Here is a 15,456-nt window from a genome sequence, read left to right as displayed (position 1 = left end):
ATATTTTTGCTTTTTTAAGAATGTTCACTACATTCGTCGTGGGGTAAGAAAGGGGAAGAAAAAAAGGGGAAAAAAGTACTATGTCAATTATTAATAAAAGACATGGTAGAAGTTGCTCACTTTAACAATATTTAACAGTACAGATTAAAATTTCAACTTTGTCTTTTTACATAAACTTAACTATAAGGCAAATAAATCCAAAAGAAATCAATCCTTTTTTCATAACAAACTACAATATATTGAAAATTCAGAAAATTCGTACATTTTTTATAAGTTGTGAATATTCTATCCATCTTTTGCAAATATCCAGAGCATTTGGTAATCATTGAAAAAAAAAATCTTATACTTATCGTTCGTTTTATTTTTTCCTGTAAATATAGCTAAAAAGGCAATTTCCGCAACTCATGCTTCTCCTCTGCGTTTAATCCACTCAAAACTTTTATTTATTTTAACTTTTATTTAAATCTTCCAGATTGAAGACAAAGATAAGGATCAAACTTAAATCGGGTTTCATGATTCAGCAGAGGAGTAATAGAACTCAAAAGTCAAGCTTCAGAAGTATATTTACAAGTAAATATCTTCATGAGTTTCAGCATGACAGGAGCAATGATATAAATTTTGAAGTTATCAACTTTTCATTATAAGTAATGTTAGGTTATTAAAAATTTTTTTATAACGTTAAAGGAAGAATAAACGTCTTGAGTGTACATTGGGCACTAATAAAGGCAAGTCATAATAGGTTGATATGAGTCAGTTTTCAGTAGAATGCTCTGAAAACAACAAACTGTCATGAAATTTGAGTGGATCTGCTGCTAGTTTGTCAATATAATATACGAGATGACAATCAATGCAAAACTAATAAATTTAATTCATGATGGTGAGTTTTAAAATAAAAAATATAATAAAAAAGAGCAAAAAGTCTTGAAACAAACATCTAAATTAATAAAGTAGCTAATTCATTAGAATTGTATTTAATTTCTAGTTATTGTAGTAGTCTCAAACTATGTGATCATTAAATTTAGTTCAAAACTTCATTCATAAACTTATTACTGATATAAATGATAAAAAAAAAATTGAACAAAAAATTTAAATATGAATGGTTAATATTGGAGCAGTGTGAATAAAATGTTATTACACTACTTGTTTTAACGTCCTTGCTATTAAAATAGAAGACTTATATCTGTTGTATGCACTGTTGATAGTATGGAACGTAAATGTAAAAAAAAAAATTATTTGTTGCTTACTATTTGATAGATAATCACGTGTTGTAAACAATACTTTAATTTTTAATATTCAATTGCTTCATTATGATAGAGAAACTAAATTTGTTGTAAGAGGTGTTGCTTATTCCAAACGGTGTGTTAAATTTTTTAAAATTTTTTAAAAATAACATAAGTAAAATTTTCTTGTCAATCAATTACTATAATGGTCGGTTCTTAAGGAGGCTCGATACGTATCATCGACAATAGTTGGGAGCTCTAATCAAGTTTTTGATTCATTGTATATGTTATCAAAGACAAATGTACGTATTCTGAGTGATCTCAGCCACGTAGTTATTAAGATATTTCAAAATTAAAAGTGAACAATTTAACATGGGCTGTTATGGGAAAATCTTATGACCTAATAATAATGTACCTTAGTAATTATAAAAAAAAAAAAAATGTAATTTAACATTTTAAATACTGTGGATTTACATGATCCTTTTATTTTTATCAGTATCCGTACTAACTTACGAGAAAATCATTATTTTAAAAATAAAAAATAAGAACTTTGGTTAGGTGTATAAGATGGATGCATTTATGCCAAAGTCAACCCAAGATTTTGTGAATTTACCCAAAGTCATAAGACCAAGTATGAAGTAAGAGAAGTATTATTGTTAAAAAAAATTTTTTATTGGTATCTATGAAGTACTGAATTAAAATGTTTTGCTCCAAATAATGCGTGTTTTAAGAATAAAAACGATTTTTTAATTTAAAAACGTATTTTTATTGAACCTGATTGGTAGAAAAATACAGATGTATCTATGAAACATAACCAAATAAAAAGGTTGTCAGGAATTATCATTTAAAGTCACTGTCAAATATAGAGATTTAAAAAGTTAAACAAAGAAACGAATTGTTGCTGATTTTAAAAAATGTTCACGTTTGAGCGAATGTTGGTGGACAAATTTATCTATAAAAAAACCAGGTGTGGATCTCGGGACCCTTCGGAGAAGTAAAACTTTCAACTTAAATGTCATTAAGCTTGGTATAACAGAAACTGAGAAACTCAGAGTACACCTAATTTCAATTAGTATACTTCCATGTTTGTTATAGTATGTGTAATAATACATGTATGAACTGTTTGTCATGTAATGCAGAACAAAACAAAAATGTTCACTATACTGCGCCGAAACAAGGTACTTTTTTCTCGTTACGCACCATTTAATTTAAAATTACTATTCAAGCATTTGATATGACAACATATATGTACAATAAATTTTTTTTAGAATCATTGTATCCAACAAATAAAATTTTTTTTTAAATTTTGGCTACCATAAAAATAAAATAATCTACTCTAATTGAGATTAAGGAAGACAATAGACATATAGCTATTTTCCATTGTAAAGTTGTATTTTTCATTAAATTAGTTTCGTATAATTATTTATTTAATTATACGAAACAACTCTTATTTTCTATACGTGGGATTACTTTTGAACTATCTGGCTTCCTTTTGATATACAACTGTTTTCTAATTTTGAGAGGTTATGTTGTAACAAAAGTTTTTAAAAGATTTTGTCACTAACCGTATTAGTCTTCCAAACATGCCATACTAAGTTCAAAAATTTTTTTGATTTGTTCTTTTGAAGATACATTCGAAAAACAAGAAAATTTGTGTGCATAGTCCAGCCCCTCTCTATTCATGTTCGTTGACTATGTAGTTCCCCTAAGGAGACTCGGAAAATAATTATTTTGGGTATATCTAGCTTCCTTTTCAAGATATACTGTTTTTCGAATTTTGAGAGGTTGTGTTGTCATAAAAAATTTTTAAAGATTTTGTAAATTTTCATATTAATTTTTCAAACACGGCATACACAACAAAATTTTTTTTGACTAGTTCTTTTTAAAATGTAGTTAAAAAAAGAAATAATTAACGTTATGTTTGTGCATAGTACAACCCTTCTATATTTGTGTGCCTCAATCATGTAGTTCCTCCTTTCTTTGAAGACTTCAAAGAAATCAAGTGACTTTTTGTGTCAGATATTATTTAACTGACAGTACCTTAGCTATAACAGAGGCCCGTAGTACAGCCACGTTACCATTTTCACCATGTAGCAGTAGATATAGAGTACTATAGAGAGCATAGACATATATATGTCTATAATAAACAGTGGAATGTAGTGGAGAGAGGCTTCATGATATAATTATATAGATAGAATAACTGCGGCGCACCATTGTGCGCATCGAGAGGGACGGAGAGAGAGAAAGAGAGATAGACAAACAGATTCTCTGCGCTGCAGTCAGCGCTGGCTAGTACATATAGATAATATATATAGATATGTGCATAGCAGCGTTTGCTCGCTCGCTCGCTCGTTTCACGGATTAAATTTCCATAGAAGGTGTGCGTCAAAAGAAGTTTAACTTCAAAAATAAAGAGAAACTTTAATTGTTAAAAAAAAATCTTATGGAATTTATGTTTACATATATCATTAAAAACTATTCTAAGAAAAGTCAACAGGATAAAAACATATTTTTGGTAAAAAAGTGCTTTCTAGTGTTGCGTAACATATCACCTTCTCTTTCATTCTTACAACGTTTCACATTAAGCTGTCCTTTGAAAGTAGTTCAGTTTGGTAAGTTAAATTTATGGAGAATATTCGCAGGTAGACGAGGCAGAAACGATATCGCAGAGAACGGAGTTGCGATGAATACCACAGCACTGGAACCGATAATCATCCAAATTCAGGGTGATTGGCCACGAGAAGATCAGCTTAGCAATGGCAATATTAAGTAAATGAATAAAATAAATCATTAGTAAAAAATATATGCACTGTCGATTAAAGATGAAAGAAAAAAAATGAATTTTTTTTTTTAATTTTATAAATGAAAAAAAATGACAAAAGGAAATATTTTCATATGTAATTAATGATGCAACCTCATTAGTACATAAAAATATTCTTAAATTTATACACCAGTTGTAAAAGAGAAGAGTTCACCCATGAATACTGGATTAGTACAACGGTGCGTTAATGACAAATATTTTATAATACGCAATTACACAGGTAGACACTTGTTTACTAGGACTGTACAGTCTTTGCCTTCTTTGGCTTTCCTTCGGCGCTACGCCTTCTTTCTGATTTCTCACACATGAAGCAAAATAACGGACCAAACCTGGGTCTCGATTAGTCTTACCGTAGGTATTCATGAATTTCTCTCTTTAGGGCGCATTTCGGCACACAGGAAAAAGAGAAAAATGTCCATGTCATCAGATACTTAGGAGCAGAGAGTTGAGGGTAGTTCATCGATAGCAGACGAGTCTTAAGATAGCCAGCAAGGGGTTGGTAGTCAACGGCAGAAGGAGTAATAGCCCCTCTTGCCTCGTCAATACAGAGATAGTTAAGCATAATCGTCGTTGTGTGTGTACCCTAAGCCACTGTTTTCCCACATAATACTATTAAGTTCCAACTGAATGTTTTATTCGTAGATCTCATGATTTTTTATTACACGTAACAAGTTTTGATATTTAAAATTAGTGGGAAATTTGTGGACCTTATGACAAAAATTTTTCATTTTTACTGTTAAAAATTTATAAACGTATTAAATATTATACAAATATTGATATTTGTGAGATAAGTGAAGCTTATTTCATTTTGAACCGTGCTGTAATAAAAATCCTAATTAAGACTCTTTGCGCTTGCGAGATTCTTTTTTTTTATAAGTGGATGCATGTCCACACGATACGGATAGACGAGGTGGATGATTTGACCTTCACCGGGCTGGTGTTGCTAGGATACTCTCAGCGTCACCTCCTATAATATGATGCACGGGTTTCGTCCGTCGATGCGTAGATATTGCAGCTGCTGACATCGTCACTTTTCGTGGCTATCTCAACGTCATACATAAGAGAGGAATAGGGTATACAGAGATAAATCACTCGTGACTAGTACTAAAATAAAATAGTATATATTCAAAAAAAAGTAAGATACAAATATCTTTTCGCGAGTACGTGTCTACGTGTTTGTGTACACACACGTCGAGCGCAAATGCTCAATGAACTCGTGGCGCAAAATAACGTCACAGGCAGATGCAAGTGGGCTGAGGATGGTCGTTGCCCTTTACAAACTACCTGATGTCAGGTGGGTACTTACAGCTGCTGTAGGTAAAGCACTGTCTCTTATAATTGTCAAGGCGTTAAAGAGCGTGCCAACTCGAGTCAGAAGGCGTCCCTGCTGACCAAGACCTCCAACCCCTCCTGTCCTATGCCCTGTACCCCCTTTCCTTCGTTTTCTTACTCACCTAGCCTACCTGAGGCACCCCAACAGTGTCTCACTGTTATCTTACTAATATATAAAGCAAAGTTGCTAAAACCGTTGTAATCGCTAACCGCAAAAACTACTGAACCGATTTTGCTGAAATTTTGCACATTAATTCATCATACTTCCTCGATGGTTTAAGTATAGTTTTTATCTTAAAAAATTTAATAACAATAGCAATGAATAAGCTCAAAGTTTTGCAAAAATACGCCAGCTTTTCACTTTAGTTCAGTGAAAATCCGCTAGGTGGCGTCGACATAAAATCGAAGCTACCTGCAACATAATTGAATAAGTGTGGTTATAATACGCCAGAGCGTCTCGATAGTGATGTAGTCGAGCTTCGGCAGTTCTACGAGCTGTAAAGAGAATGCTGATAATAGTCTTGCAGCTGGGTATCCCAGTTACGGACGACACTCTTCTCCAAGGGAGAAGGGACATAGATTTTCATTCACCCTGAATCTCAACTCGACGAGTGCAATCAAAAAAAATAAAAAAATTGCAACCGATGCCGTCTCTGCCACAACACCAGGAGACATATGTAGCCAGAGCACAGTCTGCACTAAATCTTCAGAATTGTGTGGCAGTCCCACCATCCCACCTGGTGCACTTAGAGAATATGTGACTACAAATGTAAGCTAGAGAAAACAGCTCTGAGGGGCACGGGCAGCCACAACGGCTACCTTCTTGGTCGTCGCGTCCCCAATGCGCTTACCACCAACTCTTTATCATCAGGAATAATAATAAAGAATAGCCGGAAAGTTCCACCACTGGCGCTTTTTAGGGCCATTATAAGTATTTACGTTCCCTACTTAACCATCCATTTCATCGGTTCTTCTTAGGATCCACCTAAGTGTAAACTACCTTGCCAACAAATACATTTTTATTACCATTTCCGGAAGCGATTCGTCGACTAAAAGACTATATTAACTTAAGACGGGCACTATTAAACCAAGTCAGCCATTCACTGGCAGACGTCACCTGCGGAGTTGTTCTTCGCAAGGCTGGAGAACTCGGTGACCGACGATCCTATATTACCCTCTCGACTCTAAGCATTCAACCAGTAATCACTAATCCTCTCCAAGGTTTGCGTTGCGCAAACCTATAACAGCTGTGTAGGAAAAAAAACTTGAGCCAACGGGACAGCCTCCACTGGACAAGTATCACTAACCAATCTCCCCATCTAAGATCAACAAAACAACTGAATCTGCAAATAAAAAAGGTGCTTTAGACACCAATGTCTTCGACTTTATACCGGGAGACGTTGGGAAAGAGCACTACAACTAGCCCCAAAGCTTCGGACTTTGTAATTTTTCTCCCGATCAGTCTGGGTTTTCAACAGCAGGCCAGAGAAGATCACCCTGAGGTATCCAGGCAGTCACAATTGCTGTTAACTGCAGTCAAGAAAGAGTTAACTTAAGAAGCTCACCGGTCTTTTTTAGGGCCATCGGACGTCGAACTATCTTGCCAACAAATATATTAGAACTTAACAAAGTTGACAGAAAACTCTTTAGGGGTCACAAAAATTTAAAGCATGCCAAAAGTCGCAAGAGGGTGAATTGGAAGAAAAAATTCAAATGTATCTAATAAATACAATTTTACTTAGGCGTCAAGAAACTGACGCAGAAAGTTTATCGAGATTGAAACAGCAGCGTCAAAATCGACAAATAAAGAGTCCATTACGTGAGAGATCAGCTTTTCATTGTACCCTCACAGCAATCTCTGAAATCTTTAAAGATCCTACTTCAGATTTTAAAATAAGTAGAAAATGTATTTGTGTTTTTGTGGCAGTAAAAATGTAGGGTTTAAGGTCCAGGACTTTTTCGCTCTGGTAATAAAGTTGTGAGATATGAGAAAAAAATTTTTTTTTAATATAAATTTTTGGGAGGTTTAAAATCTTATTAGTTTCAAAAAATAGTCGTTTTTGTGAATTACACAGGAGTAACTATAAATCAACGGCTTCTTATGGCCACCGATTATTTTATGACATAAAGAACTCACGGTACTTTTCAGCATAATTATTTTTTTGAATTTTTACACCTTATCATTTGACCAAATAAACTATATGGATTCCGAAAAAATATGTTTTTAATAAGAAGATTTTTGTTCTGAGATGTATCAGGAATATATGTAAAGTTTCTAACTGAAAATGTTTCACATTACGTGTCAACACACTACGGTGTTTTATTTAGTAAGTCTCGGGCGAAGCCGAGACGGCGGGCTGCTAGTTATATATATTTTAATTTATACTAGTGGGCAATGGGCCGCTTTGGGCGCCAACCCCCCCTTATTTTAAATACTTATTGATGAAATATAATTGTCATATAAATGAATGATTCTTCAATAGCATGGTTTGAACGAAAAAAAATTGATGAAAGAGCAAAATCAATAAAATACGTGAACATTCCTGAATACTATACATTCAAAAATGTAACAAAACAGTGGAATAAACGAAAACTTGTTAAAAAAAATATTATTGGCAGATTACATGTAGTTTTTCCAAAAAATCAGGAAAGATTTTATTTAAAATTGATACTTAATAAAGTAGCAGGAAAAACTTCTTTCATACATTGAAGAACTGTTAATGGTATTACTTACAGTTCTTATAAAAAAACAGCTATTTCTATGGGTAGTAGAACACGATTTTTAAATCTGTATAATTTTTGACAACAATAAAAGTATATTTTGTAAGCATAAATTTCATAAAACGTTTTTACAACTCAGTCATGATTACCATCTAACTTTTCAAGAAATTTGAAAAAAAAAAAATGGATCTGGAAAACTTTTTCTTATAAAACATTAATTTATTATTTCATATCAATTAAAAATAAATTCTTACAATGGCTTGGACAGGTATTGCTTCTATTTTACTTCCAAGGGGAATGATCACTCACAGAACTTTCAGACTTCCTTCAGACTTGAGCACTATAGAAAGTGCGTTCTTCCAGTTTAAGCCAGATAAACAAAAATTACGTAATGTAGAAGTAATTATTTGGGATGAAGCTTTTATGATACAAAAAAAGCGTTTGAAATCGTTGATAGAACTTTACGAGATTCATCTAGTAATAATAAACCTTCTGGAAATAAAATTATTATAATTTTAGGTGATGGCTTTCGTCAAATTCTCCTATTAGTAAAAAACAGAAGCAAAATACTATTGTTCAAAATTATTGTTCAAGGAAATTAGTCAACAAAATTTATACTTTTTTATATGTATATAAAATTAATTTTTTTTTTTTTATATATTTTGTTGATATATATATATGTATATATCGCCCCCCTGCGTGCTTTGCACGCCAACCCCCCACTCACAGATATTCGATAAATATAGTCTTTTCTGAATTAGTTTGCGGGAGCGAATCGTCAAATACTTTCTTTTTAAAGTTTTTTTTTGTACATATACTTTATCGATATATTCTATAAAATATTATAAAATCTTATAATATCAGTTTTCTTCAAAAATACTTTCATCCAAATTCTGAAATAAATGAAATAATTATAGATTACAATTATAGAATTAATAAATATTTGATGAAATTTTAACGTTAAAATTTTACTTACTTTTTTATGATATATCTTACTATGCTTTTTTTGTGAATTATTACTAGATAATTTTTTTCCACATTCAATGCAAATTTTTCCATTATGTGGGTCATGTGTTTTCATGTGTCTTCTCAAATGTGTATTTCTTTTAAATTTTTTCTGACAAATATGACATTGTATTTTTTTTTCAGATTTATGTTTTTGTTATATCTCGTAAATTAATTTCTTGATTTTATATTTATTCTACAAACATTACATTCAAAGCTTTTCAATGTATGTATTGTTTCATGAATTTTAAAAATTTTATATTAGCAAAAACGTACGCTTAAGCAACTGTTTCTTTCTGAAAAATAATAATGTTGTACTTGGCAATACCTCTTATATTTTTTCTTTTAACTTAATTTAATGTTTCTCTATAAGTTTTTTTTTTTTTTTTTGAAAAACAAAAGCTTACGAATTCTGTCTGATGTACCGGATCTTATTAAATTTTACCAAAATCATTTTATTTCCATGAGAAATTCTGAAAGGAAATGACCAATTTTTTCTCTACTGAAAAAGAAGATTAAGGTAGTTGTTTCTCAAATCAAAAGTATCTAAAAAAGTACGAAATTTTTAGTAAAACGTATATAAGTGTCGAGAAATATGTGTAAAAAGTTTTCAATTTTAATCCTAATAAAAAACCAAAAAAAAGTCAACTGTATATATATCATGATGATGAAATTGCTATTGATCTAAGGTTAAAATCTATAAATAATGGTAAGATTCTAAAAAAACATATTGAAACTTTGACAAAAATTATGAAAGAAAATCCAATAGCAAAAAAGTAGAAACATTACCATCAAATCACAAATCTAGAAAAACTACCAAATTATAAAATAATTTTTTTAAGAAAAACCGGCTATCAAAAACATACGTACAATAAACCATTAACTGCAGAATGTGGTGCTATTATAGTTTCAAACTCTGGAATTCCAGAAAGTTTCGATCTTTGTGTGTACCCATAAGAATTACTCGATAATTATCCTAAAGAAACATTTTTAAACAAACTATCTCGTTTTATTGATCTCATGGTGTTTCCATTATTACTTTCCTTAGGAGATTTTGGTTGGAGTACTGGTTATTTTGAAAATTACTTAAATAAGAGCGAAAAACTAACTATGTGAAAACATTATTCCTACAGACTGTCTTACAGATGAAACGGAATACATTTTAATTCATTATTATATGGGGAACGGCTAACACTATAATTTTTTATTTCTTCTTACATCATGATTGAATATAACCGTTTAAATTATTTGAGACATATTTAAAAAAATTTAAGAATTGAATGTTATCAAGGTTTATTAGACGCAATCGTTAACAGTGCATCCAACATTTCTAGAAATTTCGAGACAAAGGTAAAAATTGGAAATCTTTTTATACTTCCATCTACATACATTGGAAGTCCCAGATATATGCAGAAACATTATCAAGATGCAATGTCTATAATGAGAAAATGTGGTAGACCAGATTTATTTATGACAGTAACTTGCAATCCTAAATGGAAAGAATTGAAGCTAATTTTATCAAAATTTTTTAAAAATACAAAACCAAATGATATTCTAAACATAACGGTTAGACTATTACATTTAAAATTTATGTCAGTTTTGGAGGACATCATTAAAAACGATATATTCGGTAAGGTATTAGCATATGTCTATACCATCGAATTCCAAAAACGTCGTCTACCTCATGCACACATTTTAATAACTTTACATCCTGATAAAAAAATTACTACACCTGAACAAATTGATGCAATTATTTCGGCTGAAATTCCTTCTGGTCATACAAAACTTACAAAATTAGTGATTAAGCACATGCTTTATGGATCTCATACAGAACAAAGTCCTTGTACGATTGATAAAAAATGTACAAAAAATTTTCCAAAATCTTTTACAAGCGTAACTTCATTTCAAACGAATGGTTACCCCGAATATAAAAGAGAAAATAATACTTCCAACAAACATGTTCATAAACTTTGGAGAAAAGATGAAATTTTAGTAGATAATTCTATGGTTGTACCGTACAATAAATTTTTGTTAATGAAATATAAATATCATCGTCGAATTTTGTGCATCTATTCAAAGTATAAAATATATTTATGACTACATACATAAAGGTAATGACAGAGCATACATCAAAATTCAAAAATTAAAATATCAAGACGAAGAAATATTTGATAAAATTAATAGTTACGTTGATGCAAGATATGTAGGTCCAATGGAAGCAGCTTGGAGACTGCAAGAATTTTCAATTTGTGGCAGAAGTCATACAGTTGTAAATTTAGCTGTTCACTTTGAAAGCAAACAAAAACTTGTGTTCGAAGAAAATAGTATTGAAACTGTTATAGGAAACTATGAAATACAGTTAACTGCTTGGTTCAAATTAAATATATATGATGACTTTGCAAAATCCATAAAGTATGTGAACATTCCAGAATACTACATTTTTGATAATAAATTAAAAATTTGGAAAAGAGGAAAAAATGTAATAAAAAATACTGCAATAAGTAGATTAAATATTGTATCTCCAAAATATCATGAAAGATTTTTTTTTAAACTTGTATTAAATAAAGTAAATGGTGCGACAGCGTCCAAAGATATTAGAACATATAGACATCACATATAAAACATTCAAAGATACTGCAATTGCAATGGGTTAAATAGATAATGATGAAAAAATAGATGATATTTTTAAAGAAGCAATTGCTGTTATGCTTCCATATCAATTAAGACAATTTTTTGCTTGATTTTTAATGTCAGAAAACGTTCAAGGTGATAAAATGTGGAATCAATACAAAGAATTTTTCCGGAGGATTTACCTGATAATAAAGATAATATAGCTCTTTTACATATTGCCCGAATTTTAGAATCAGAAGATAAATCATGTAATGGCTTTAACTTACCAATTCCAAAAAAAAATGGAGAATAATAAAGAAGATAGAGACGAAAAAATATCTTTCAGCCAAGAAATGTTTTATACAATGTATAAAAGTTTAAATAATGACCAAAAAAATATATTTCATATTATTTGCAAAAAAAAAAAATAACGTTTTCTTCATAGATGGTCCAGGAGGGTCGGGAAAAACTTAGTTATAAAAAACCATAATTTACTTTTTTATTTCTCAAAATAAAAAAATCATGTCACTGGCATGGACTGGCATAGCATGAATTTTGCTTCCAAAAGGGATGACAAGCCATAGAACTTTTAGACTTCCTTTAGATCTCAATAACATAGAAAGTGCCTTTTTAGAAGTTAAGTCAGATAAAAAAAATTAAGAGAAGTTGATGTATTTATTTGGGATGAGGCTTCAATAATTCCAAAAAAAGCACTGGAAATAGTAGACAGAACGTTAAGAGATTTGTGTAATACTAAAAAATATTTTGGAAATAAATTAATTATTTTAGAAGGTGATTTCCGTCAGATTCTCCCAGTGATAAGAAATGGTAATAGAAAAGTTATCATTGAACAAACTATTAAATCTTCATTTTTATGGAACTCATTCCAAGTTTTAAGACTAGAAATAAATATTCGTTTTGATGATAAAGGATTTTCAAAATTATTATTAAAAATTGGGGAAGGTGAAATAAAAATTTTTAACATTCCTCAAAATTGGATATCAAATGATGTGTGTTCTCAAATATTTTCTAATATCTATAATTATTTGATGAATAGTGTCACACTAACATCGCATAACAAGTATACCTGTTATTTAAATAATAAACTTCTTAAAAAATTAACTGGATAGATTAAAGCTTACTATAGTATAGATAACGCAACTTATGAAGGAGTTAATAAATCGGACGATAATATTCACTTTAATTTTTTCGATGGAGATGTTAAATAATATTCGTGAAGGATTACCACCTCATGAACTAAATATAAAAATTTGTTACAATAGTGATGTTACTTATAAATTTAAGTATATCAGATGGACTGTGTATTTAAACACGTTTATGAATTACGAAATAATTACAGTGTAATATATAAGGAGAAATAACAACTGGAGAAAAAATTGGAAATAGAGTATTCATTCCAAGAATAACATTAGACACAGGAAATAGCTCAAGATTACCTTTTATTTTATATCGTAAATGATTTCCAATCGTTGTTGCATTTTCTATGACAATAAACAAATCCCAAGGTCAAAGTTTCGATAATGTAGGTTTGTATTTTAAAAAACCCTTATTTTCTCATGTTCAATTATACGTGGCTTTATCAAGATGCAAAAATGAAAATAATATATTTATTTGAGTAGAAAGAGAAAAAAATACTAAAGTAGAGAATATTGTTTGGAAAGAAATTTCTACTTGATTAATTGACTTTACTAACTAATTCTTATAAATAAGTCGACAAAACTTATGAACATAACTAAGAAGTTATAATAATTTGAAATATTTCATCCTTTAACAATAATACATGACGTGATGTATTCTTCTTCTATGATAATACTTTTTTGTTAAAAAAATTTAGTCTTGAATTTTTTAGAATAAAAAATCTTTAATTAAAAAAAAAAATTTATTTTTATATAATTGCTTAGTATACATGTTATAAAAAAAATTACTATACGTTTTCAAAACATTTGGTTGGTTTGATTATCATCAATTATTTGAATTGCAGTTGTAAAATTAAATTCTTATTAGTTGATTTATAAAATTAGAATACTACAATAATTTTTTTATAACACGTATACGTCGAAGGAATAGATAAGAAACAGACGAGTTTTTTAAATTGGGATTGTAAATAATATATATAAATGTACATATAAATTATTAATATTTACAACAAATGTACAAATTGATAATATTTATAAATATTGTCAATTATTTTCCTAATTTAAAATTGGGTACGGGGAGCTCTGTCTCTTCGTGGTTATAATATCGCTAAATTTAATAGATTATTCACTTATCCTCTTCAAATAAGGCGATGCTTCCATGGTTATTATTATTTAATAGCTAGCGGTCCCCCCGTCTCGGCTTCGCCCGAGACTCACGAAATAGAACACTGTAGTGTGTTGACATGTAATGTGAAACGTTTTCAATTAAAAATTTTACATCTAGTTCTGACAGTGCTCAGAACAATCATTTTCTTTTTGAAAACATATTTGTTCGGAATGCATACAATTTATTTGATCAAGTAAAAAGCTGTAAATAGTGAAAAAAAAATTACCCTTAAAAGTACCGTGCATAAATTATCTCATAAAATATGTGTTGTCCTTAAAAGACTGTAGATTTGCAGTTTTTCCTCTAATCTATAAACAGGGCTTTTTTTTAAAGCTGTAAAGATTCAAAGCTCACAAAAAAAATATCATTAAAATTTTTTTTCTTGTATCACAACTTTATTACCAGAGTAACAAAGTCCTGGAGCTTTATCGCTACGTTCTTTATCGCAACAAAAATACAAATACATATTCTACCTATTTAAAAATCTGAAAAATTCAAGAGATTACTATGAGGGTCTTAGTGAAAAGCTGATCTCATACTTAATAAATTATTTTATTTTCTCAACGCTTAAAATTGAATTCATAAGATGCATTTAAAGTTTTTCTTCTAATTAAACTTCTTGTGACTTTTGGCATAGTTGAGACTCTTGTGAGCCCTAAAGGCTATTTTTTTAAACTTTATTAGGTTGTAATATATTTGTTGGCAAGGTAGTTCGACGTCCAATAAACCTAAAAAGGACCGATGAGCTTCTTAAGTAAAGTCTTTCTTGACTGAAGTTTCCAGCAAACGTGACTGCCTGGATACCTTAGGGTGATCTTCTCGGGCCTGTTATTGTAGCACCACACGTATCGGGAAGAAAACTACAACGTTTAAAGCTTTAGAGCTAGTTGTAGAGCTCTTTTCCAACGTCTCCTAATATAACGTCGAAGACTGTGTCTAAAGCACCTTCTATTTTTGCAGACTCAGTTGTTTTGGTGATCTAAGGTGGAAAGGTTGGTTCGTGATGCTTGCCCGTTGATAACCGTCTCGTTGGCTCACGTTTATTATTTTTTCTTCATAGCTGTTAGGTTCTCCCTGCGTAGACCTTGGAAAGGATCGGTGATTCCTGGTTGAATGCTTCAAGTCGAGAGGGTAATATAGGGTCGTTGGTCACCGGGGTTCCCAGATTTGCGACAAACAACTCTGCTCATGACGTCTGCCAGTAAATGACTGACTTGGTTTAATAGTAGCCGGCTTAACATAGTCTTTTAGTCGTTTACATAATCGTTCCCGGAAATGGTAGTAAAAGTATTTTTGTTGGCAAGGTAATTTGAACTTAAGTGGACCTTAAAAGAACCGATGAGATTGATGGTTAAGTAGGGAACGTAAATACTTATGATGGCCCTGAAAAGGGCTGGTGGTAAAACTTGCAAACTTGAAAGC

This window comes from Copidosoma floridanum, unplaced genomic scaffold (assembly GCF_036245765.1).
Source record: "Copidosoma floridanum isolate Cflo_tuat_1 unplaced genomic scaffold, Cflo_Japanese_pri ptg000013l, whole genome shotgun sequence".
NCBI lineage: Eukaryota > Metazoa > Arthropoda > Insecta > Hymenoptera > Encyrtidae > Copidosoma > Copidosoma floridanum.
Note: the sequence above shows the minus strand (reverse complement) of the source record.